Source organism: Coffea arabica, chromosome 11e (genome assembly GCF_036785885.1).
Source record: "Coffea arabica cultivar ET-39 chromosome 11e, Coffea Arabica ET-39 HiFi, whole genome shotgun sequence".
Classification (NCBI taxonomy): Eukaryota; Viridiplantae; Streptophyta; class Magnoliopsida; order Gentianales; family Rubiaceae; genus Coffea; species Coffea arabica.
The window spans coordinates 59,891,373-59,902,179 of NC_092331.1; positions in this window are offsets into that span (position 1 = coordinate 59,891,373).

Consider the following 10,807-nt stretch of genomic DNA (forward strand, 5'->3'; position numbering starts at 1 on the left):
GAGGAAATGGGTGGGAAATGGGGGGAATGGCTTTTATATCTTAGCAGGGTGGGGTGGGAATGGGTATGGTGGGACTTGGAGTGGAACCGGTTGGGGAGGAGAACATGGAGTCTGGGGATTGGGGTGGACAGTGAAAGTGAGTGAGGATTTGAGGGGGTGCATTGCATTGGTCTATTTTTTTCTGTGTGGGGTTTTCCAATTTTAACTTCGCTCGACAGTCGAGGCGTTTAGACTTTATAGAGGGGGAATAAGCATGGGGAATGGAAACTACTGTTACAAATATCAGGATCAATAAAAATTTATTTTACTGCATTTACTGTTCAAATATTACGTCGCGCTATCAGAAAATAAGATGAAAAAAAAAAATTGCTTGATTTGTTTGTCGATGGAACAACAAATCTTCTACGTTACTTCTATTCTAATCCACGCCAGAAGAAGACCCCCCAGACTGGACTAGGGGACCGAGGAAAACAATAATCCCAACTCTACACCAAAGATAGAAACCTACATTCCGATTTGTGATTTATGCTAGTAGTAAACATGCCCTTTAATTCTCCAGAGATTAGTCATTAAAATGAAAGTGAGTATGGTTTATCAACTGATAAATCTCATATAGTAACTCTTAATAAAAATAATTGTAACTGTTCAATTTTTTTTTTTGGTAACCGTTCAATAAGTTAAATAGTGTACTACCATGAAAGTTACTTGGCTCAGTGAAAGTACTAATAATACGAAACCATACTAGAAAATTTTTAAGGTTTTAAATTTTTGGGATGTATAATAATACTGTTACACAATTAAAGTGTTTGCCTATTTCTCAATCGTGAAATTTTAGATTTTTCTTTTGTTTTTTGCCTTTTATTATTTTCAGTTTATAGAGTCACAATTTTATCCAGTTTGCTCAGTTTATTCATATGGTACTCCAATCTTTATAATGCTTGGAGGTGTACTTCTTGTCGCATGCAAATAATAGCAGAAGAGAGGGGCCAATAGACAGTCCTGGCGCCGAAATTTTGGAACACATTCATGGTCCCTTAGAATGAATTTTAGTTCCAAATATATGCTCGTGGATACCAAAAAAAATACTATATAATTAATTAATTTTCTATATACTGATAATATATACACTAGGGCTGTTTACAAACGAACTCGACTCGAATTCGATCAATATCGAGTTCGAGTCGAACTCGGGTTAATCAAGTTGAATTCGAGCTAAACATTAAGCTCGTTGGCTCGCGAGTTCGATTATATTTTTATTTTTTATTTTAATAGTAAAATTACATATATATCTTTAATATTTTTATTATTTGTTAAAAAATTATTATTTTATTCATTTTTAAAAATAAAATAATTATTTTTTATTTTTTAAAAATAAAATAATTATTTTTTATATTTTTAAAAATAAACATTAAGCTCGTTGGCTCGCGAGTTCGATTATATTTTTATTTTTTATTTTAATAGTAAAATTACATATATATCTTTAATATTTTTATTATTTGTTAAAAAATTATTATTTTATTCATTTTTAAAAATAAAATAATTATTTTTTATTTTTTAAAAATAAAATAATTATTTTTTATTTTTTAAAAATAAAATAATTATTTTTTATATTTTTAAAAATAAAATAATTATTATTTTTTTATTTTTTAACCTCGAGTTCGATATTTTGAACTCGTCGAGTTCGAGTTTCATAAAATTAACAGGAAACTCGGCTCGATAAGGTCAAAACTCGACTCGACTCGACTCGTTTGCACTCCTGGCATACACTTTCAAAAATTCTATATATATATATATTCTTCAGAAATCTAAATGACAACTCTAATTATTGTATGCATTAACCTCCCTCCCCTACATACATCTGCTGATTCCCCAGTTCTTAAAGCTAAAATTAGAGTGGTGAAAATTTGTCGATTTCTAGTGAGGAATAAGAGGAATGAAACTGATAATGAGTATACTTGAAATCCAAAATTCTAAACTTTGTTTCAAAGTCACCTCCATACCTTTCTCTTAGTCATAATCACATGGTGCCTGCAACGGATCATGCGTCCTAGCGAGAGGGCAGTCACATGCTGAACTCAGAGAATTTAATTTCATAGTATGGTATTAATCAGACAATGTTAATGATAAGACAGAGAAACTCGATCGTAAAAAACAATAAGAATAATACGCTGCATGTTACCAGCATTCGGAACTCTTCGTTTATTTTACTTTTACCCTATGAATTAATGATGATCAAAGAGACTTTTTTTCGTTTTTCAACCGCAATTCTTGTGAAACTTTCTTGTGATTCGATACTAGTAAGATTTAGACGGTTGGAGAAAAGGTAAACATCAACCGTCTTTCATTCGGCTGTTTTTCATATGGTTCTACAATATATCAACTGCCTTCCTTCTTTTCTTTTTTTCCATGCGGTCTTGATCTAACACTTCGAACTGGGGAATTCAAGAAAGTAATTACTATTTGTTAGGTCGTAGAAGGTAGCTGCCATCTGAGTATTTGATATAGTATATACTACGTCAAAGGAAGAGGAATTGTATGTATATTCTATCATTGATGGGCTGATAGTAGGTTTGTTCGTGAGGGGAGAAATTTGTATCATTATCTCAAGTTAAAAACAGTTACAGGATTCTCCTGTTTTTGTCAAGAAAAAAGAGGTTTAATATGCATTATTATCCATTGCTATGCATCTTATTAAATCTGTTGTGGGGTTTGTCAGAAATTCTGTTGACTTTGGATACCCAGGATGGACACCAAGAGATGCGATTTCATTTGGAGATCGATTCTTCTTTATCCGCAGGATGTTGACAGCAAATACAAACGACCCCTTTACTAGCTGTTTACGGCCGTAGGTAGAACATTATTATAAACCTACAAATTAGGAGCTAAATCTGAATTAGCTAAACACCAAGCACGTGACAGATATGTTTATAGTTGGCTATCCCGAAATTATCCAGCTACCAAGCTCTTTTACTTCTTTCTTTTCTTTTCTTTTTTCTTTTTCTTTTTTCCTCCCCCTGGTCAGTTGATATATTTTTCCTTTCCTCTCAAACAATTTGTGGTTGTCACGATTGTCAAACTAGCTACATTGGGGATTCTGGATGTATTCTGGTTAGAATTTCTTAAACTATACCACTACTTTGTGTTATCATTTTGTCACTTGTAAAATATTTTCTAGACATGTATGTACGCGATAAAATTGTCTTGCAAGAAAATTATAAGACAAGAAAAATATACGACAAACATGAATTACATGAATTTTAAGAAAATATGTGAGTTATAATTTCTGAAATTTTCTCTAATTTGTATAAAGCTTCTTTCTCTAATTTGTAAAACATTTTCTTGATTCAATAGTCGATTTATAGAAGATTTGAAGAACTTATGAATTCAAACACTTGAAGATTTAAGTCATTCCTTTGAAGAACTCGAACATTTGAAAATGCAGAGCCTTCACACCCTTGGAACTTCAAAAAAATATGAAAGTATGAGATTGTGATGTGCGCCTTGGTGGAGAGATCCCCTATTTATAACTGTAAAATAGGGTAGAGTCTGAAGTCATGTATGCCACTTTACTTGTCTTATAAGACATCCAGTCATATAAGGATTGCTTCACTTTAAATATTATCTCTTCATTTTATATTTATTGATAAAGAGATAAAATTAATAAATATTTCCTTAATTGATTAGACTTGTAGAGACATATGACATGGCACAATTTAACTGAACGAACCATTGCAGTATATAAGACATATACATAGATTAAATAACTCTAAATATTATCTCTTTAATAAAGAAATAATTATTTAGATATTTATTCATAATTTTGTCAAGTCATAAAGACACGTGACATGGCATAATTTGATTAGCAGAGACATCTCAACAATTTTAATTGGTGTCGACACCTCCTCAACTTAACATGTGGCGAGACATGATTGGCTGCCGAATAGCCAAACTTCCAAGTATATATGACATGTGGCAGCATCCAATTGAATAAAAATAAATCATAGAAATAATTTATAAATCAATAATAATTTTTAGAATTAATTAAAATTTCATTGTCTACAATGTATATTAACTAAATTTAGAACTGCCCGCAAAAGAGAAGAAGAAAGAGAGAGATATGAAGCTCCAGCGACAGGAAATAATGAAATTAGGAGGGTTTGATTAGTGGTAAATTAAGGCTTAATGGTAGTAACAATGGTTTATGGATGTACAATATATTAGTTTCCATTTTTGCTCACGTTCCTCTCCTCTCCTTTTCCCCGCAATGAATCAAAAGAAAACAAAACAGGAAAGATTTTCTAGGTGAATAATTATTGGCTTTAATTGAATACTTAATTACCTCTTAACTCGATCACCTTATTGCACCATGACTTGGAACTTTTACTTTTTAGCTTTTGGAATCCAAATCTAAGGGTACATACAATACAAGGGGAAAAAAGTATGAATTCAGCAGTTAAGGGATGAGTGTCTTTACTGTATATAATAACATAGATGCAAATCTAGGAGGAAGTGCTGAAAATGTAGAGCATGTGAGGAAGAAAACAAAAGCAGAATTCTCTAGTTCTTTAACACCAGATATTCACGTGACAGTACAGGGCGATATTCATTGAACTGAAAATTCTCGATTTATTTTTTCCATTCAGTTTCCTACAGTAAAAGCATTTGCCAAAGAGAAAGTGGCGGCCCAAATCGGGTGAGACTGGGAGAGCGACTTTTTGTGGCAAAGGGTTGGGAAAGGTTGGCTTCGTTTGGTAAATCAGTGCTAATATTGAGATTCTGCTAGAATTCGATTGTGATGGAGTCATACAGCTAGTAATCTTGCATCAAGATTTTTTCTTTTTTCTTGTAGCTTTTGGCACTTTTTGGGAGGGGGAATGGGAGTTTGGAGGCTGGAGAAGGGAAAGTATGCAAGAATGCGTGAAAGAATACTAGAGCTGTTTTACCTTCTCCAGGGAATACTCGTACTAATATACATGCATGCATAATGTGATGGATCGATCAGGTACAACCTAGAAAGGTTCGTAATCAACTCTCCCTTATCCTTTTCTAACTTTACACATATATATATATATATGTATATAATACATTAATGCAAATTCTAATTTCATAACTAAATCGACTGCGTCTTGTTTTATTGTGAAGTAATTCTGTGATTTACAAAAACAAGTTACATTTTTTTTTAATAGTGTAAGTGGAAGGTTTTGAAATCGGGATCTCTTACCTTCTCTCCTTTCTATACCACTCAACCCTTTTTCCCCAAAAGACAACCTATAGTCCGTAAAGCCATCAATTTACGCAATCAAATAAAAATGATCCACATGATTTAACGGTACAATATGGGTTTATACACCACTTAACAGGCTGTGGAATTGCTAAAAGAGATAAGGACCATTGAAGGAGAAGAAATCATGTGTTCGTGATTCAATTGAACAAGTGCAATATGTATCAAGAAGGGCAAACCAAAGGATGAGATAAAAAGGGTTACAGATTGAATCACCAAAGATAGTAGCATAACAATAGCAAGAGGTTACAAATCATCTCATATAGAGAGAAGATGGTGACGCTAAATAGGTTAGAATCCATGTGACCTCGTTTGGATTTTATAGGCTCAAATAGTTTGGCATATTGGCACTGTATTGTTGTTTTCAGATAGGTCATGATCGAAGTTTTAATATTCCAAACAGAGCCATCACATTTTTAACGACCATTTCTCTGTGGAATGAACGTGGGGTGGAATATCATTCAATAATTTTATGCAGCTGAAAAAAGCTATGTATTTTTCGTTGCAAAATATTATATTTTCATGATCTCATCTAATTAGCAAAATGTCAAATGAGAATGAAGACATAAGTTGACTCTTTCTTCTATTTTTCCTTTTTTTTTTTTTTGGCCTTTGGTTGCCTAAGGTCTGCGGGCATTTCTTGCTAGCTTACAGAAGACTGATTACATGACGTGCATTCTTGTCTTTGCTCGACAAAAAGAGATTAATAGTACTCGAGTGTTTTTTTTTTTTTTTTTTTTACCGACTGGAAAATGGATAAGTGATAGCTAGGGCGTAAAGAAAAGAAGTATTCTTTATCAAATTGCAGTTTTATAACGAATATTAGTTAATGACATGTGTTTAGTTGTTAACCCCAATGATTCCAGCTGTCCCCTCAAATCATTACGATTAGATTTAGAATAAAAGACATTATTGTTGACAGAGAAAATCTCCATTAATTATTTTCTCATCAGAAAACATTAAGATAAATATACTAGCATTATATGCGCAGGAAGAATGTTAGCCGCAGGCAGAGCTCTGCGGAGCCAGGATTTGTTCACAATAGTTGAAGCCTACACAAGAGAAAAAAAAAAGAAAAAAAAAGGAAAAAGAAAGAGGACATCCATGGAATATGCTTAATCCGAAGATTTATATATAATTGTCAGCTAATTAAGCAATAACAGGCTTAAGGATGGGGAAAATAAAGAACTGATCCTTCATTACCGCATTTTGAAAGCCATTAAAGTTCAGACACCATCTTTCATCTTTCTGGTAACCGAGAAGAATACAATTAGCAATTCATCAGTCAAACTTTTGATTAATGTCGAGAATTCTTTGTTTTTTTTTTTTTTATTCCCTTCACGCAAGTCTCACAAACATCGACCCTACGGCCTCCAATTTCTCAAAATACTTGTGCTGAGCTTGCGCATATAGGCTAGTTTTGTTCTCGTGTTGAAATTTGGATATTTGCCGAACACGAATAATGGTCGACGTCTCATGCATGATAAAGATGTGCTTAGATCAAGGGAGATGTACAAAGGAGAACCAATCAGTAATGAAGTTCGACAGGAACGTTGGAGGGCGAAGGGCCTATTTCTCCTACTAGATGTTGCTTGACTCCTAGACAGTGCCCTGTTCAATTAAGGTACCCACCATCGATTCAAAGGTGTGCGCATGCATTCACATGGGAACTTCAGAAAATGAGACCAAAACCCTCTTGGATTCGTGTCGAGTTCCTGCTGTTTCGGCTGTTGCATAATGAATTATATCTAGGCGACATTAACACATGCAGAGTTTATTGATGAAAGCTAGGTAGATGCAGGATTCATAGAAGGGTACATTATATGGGGCTATATTTATTGGTTTTAGGAAAATTTTCAATGACGAAGAAGACATTCTTCTTCCTTTCTCTTCTCTTTGATTATTGTTTGCCTCGTTGTCACGTGGAGCTGGCATTTCCTATGCTCCCTCCATTCAATTCAATCGGATGCAATGTCTATGTTGTACTATATGGCTATATGATTGCTTGTTTCTTTGGTTTTGAGTTTTGTGGGCCTGGTACAAATATTCATATCAATATCAGCTACCAACCTTCTACATTGGATCTTTTGTTTGAGCACCATAATTAAAAACAGGGTGAGGGTCGTCTTAAACCTCGAATACTATGAACTTAAAGTTTTAACTTCATGTTTCAATGCTAGTGGAGTTGTCTTCCATGAGACTCTAGGAAGGAAGGAACATTATTATTATTATTATTATTATTTTTTGGTGTTGGGGGGAGAATTTAGTATGTTTCCATTTTTCGTAATCGTACTGTACAGCCATTAATAAATGAATCCTTTTCCGCATCATAAATCTGTATTCATCTTAAGAGAAAAAAAAAGGATGTTGAACAAATTTTGACTTGAAATTTTCGTACAACTGTTGTAAGAGGAGTTCTAAGTTTTAGGTAGCCACCCCCAACCTCCAAGCCCCCCAAAAAAGAAAAAAAAAAGAAAAAGAGAATAATGAGCAAAAAAGAAAAAAAAACAAAAACTTAAATATTATACTATATCGTTTTGATATATATATATATAAACTAAAAAAATAATTAAAAAATATATTCACAAAAAATGTAAAAATTTTTTGATGGAAAATGACCTTCCAACAAGGTCTAATCATGTTAGTTGGGATCCTCTATGTCACTATTCGGTGTTAAATTCAGTGTCAATCCCACTTATCACGTGATAGTAGAAGAAATTTAAATAAACAGAACACTTGACATAAATATAGAAGTGACACTGAATTGCCATCGGAAATGTGGCATTAAGGATTCCGTGGGTAAAAAAAAGTTTAACTAGAGGACGAACCAGGTGGAAGCCAGCCATTGGCTGAGACTCGATGCACCGTAATTGGTCAAGAATTCTGTATAGCCAGCCAGGACGTCTAGAATTTCCAAGTCAATATGCGATGATCACAAATGGGAGGTTAAAACTTACAAGGTAAAAAAACCAAAACAATGGCCGGAAAACAACGCAAGAGATTTTTCCACCCTAGGTGATATAGATGATAGGACAATCTCCATATATAATTATACTGGTACATCAATTTTCAGCATGATTAAATCCCTTGATTTGATAACAGACTGGATCATCTACCCAGCCCTTTTGGCATTCTTCTGTACCATCGCCATTTTCAGCGCCTTTTACATAACTCTTGGAATAAAATCGGCTTTCGACAAACTCTTCGCTGTCGTGTGCGAGAGGTGGCATCTGGGCAACAATGGAGCAACACCGCCAGCGCCGTCGCCGTCTGTGACCGCTAATGTTCAAAGGAAGGAGGTGGAGGAGGCCGTGAAGGTCTTGGAGATTATCCCAGCCCCTGCAACGTACAAGAGAAACCGAAACCATTCAATAGTTAGCTGTGCAATTTGCTTGGAAGATTTGAAGGATGGAGAATTATGCCAGGCTCTTCCTGATTGTCAACATGCATTCCATTCATCTTGTATCAAACCTTGGCTAATCAAGAGGCCTAATTGTCCCATTTGTCGCCAGTCTCTACCAATCGTTTGAGAGTTTTATACAACAATCTGGGCATGCATATATTTTAATGATATACAATTGCATAACATTAACCTTTCTTGATTGAATCCATTTCATATATATATATATATATATATACCATGTTGCATTTTCTTGGCTTGTTGAACACGTGATGAATTTGAAATCATATTCATTCATCAATGCATGCGTAAATTTCTGAGGTAATGCACATTCTTTCTCATCTTAACCGCCAAGGCTTGCTTGCTTGCATGGATCAGTTTAACCACAAACAATGTACACAATTTTCAGAAAACAATCTAGCCCATTAAAAATTTCCTGGTAATGGATATGTTCGTTTATGTATACTTAAATACCTGCTTTTCTGAAGATAGATAATAATAGTAGTTTCTCTGAGATAGGCATCTTAATTCTAAGGGGTAAAGCAACATTTATTGAGCAAGATTATACTACTCGTTAAGATTATCAGCTTGCAAACTTAAGGGATTACATAATCACAGTAATGGTTACACTTTGTACATAAATGATAGTGGATGCTGTTTGATTTGGGACAACAAAGTCTTATTATCACTAAAAATTAATTTGTTTAGAGTTTTAGCTGAATAAGATTCACAAACTACTCACCCCAATCATTTGCTTCATAAAGCTTTTACTAAAAGTAGTGTTACCGAGAAATACATATTCCAATTGTTCTTTGAATCAAACCCTTAAATTCTCCATGCCAAAGGCAAGAGGCTGTCGTCGTGGAAGAGTAAAATCCCTGCAGCACTCTTTTAGAACTTTTGAGAAGCTGAGATATTAGTTTCACGGTTGGTTGTTTGTACCCGACACCAACAGGAACCTTCCGTCGCAAGCAATTACGCTTTGATTGGTTCTGTATTTCGAGTGTACAAAAATGCAATGAATGGTTCATCATGAGGGGGAGGGGAAAAAAGAAAAAGAAAAAAAAAACCACCAATTCAAGGTTACTGAATCAACATTTCACCTAAGAAAAGAAAAACCACTAATTCAAGGTTAATGAATCAACATTTCACCTAATATCGACGCGATGTTATTTTTTTGGCGGGACCAAGTAAAGACTACATTATAGTTGCTTAGATCCAAGGGGATACTTATTGGATATATCCATTTTACAGAGGATCATGCATTCAAAAATTGTATAAGCATTAACATCTTCAGACAAGAAAAAAAAAATCTTCTCATGGTTTCCTTTTCTGTATAATGAAACTATAATATGTACGGCGTACCTCTTGGAGCCGTAACACTCGTAATTGTCCACTTTGGAAAAGAAAACTGTTGGGACTTATATTCATGGCCTTGGGACTAATCTCCTGGAAGAGATATAATTTGCGGACGTAAAAGGAACATGTTTTCAGGGGTATATTTGAAATCATAAACATATACAATCTCATAAAAATATTTTCAATGTGAAGATACCTATCATAATCTTTCTTCTCTTTTTTTTTCGTTTATCAACACGCAAATTTCATTAGCTCTGTTTGGATTGGCCTATTTTTCAAAATAAGTTTTTCAAATACAATGCTACAATAATACACAAACAAAAATAACTCAAAAAATATCTCATCCATACAATATTTCAAAAAACATCTATAGTAAAATTTTTTCATATACATTGTTATAGTAAAATATTTTAAAAACATCCCAAAAAACAGCTAATTCAAACAAAGCGATGAATATCTGAAAAACGTAACATCAGTTGATAGAAGAAAAATTAGCTCATTAAAGGAAAAAAAATCAGATGCCTATACTGCGAGACAGTTGACTTTCTTCACTGTCTCTCTATCCTAATTACTTGTAATTAATGGGAAGAATAGGTTGCATTTGCCTAAGCTCGTTTGTCTCTCTCTCTCTTTTCTTCTCTTTTCTTTTCTTTTTTTTGGGCTTAACGGGAGACTGCAATCCTTACGATAAGAAAGCCGCAAGGATAAAAGGCAAAGTTTGAGAACATCCACACCAACGAAACTAAATCGTGGAGTCTTGGGTACAC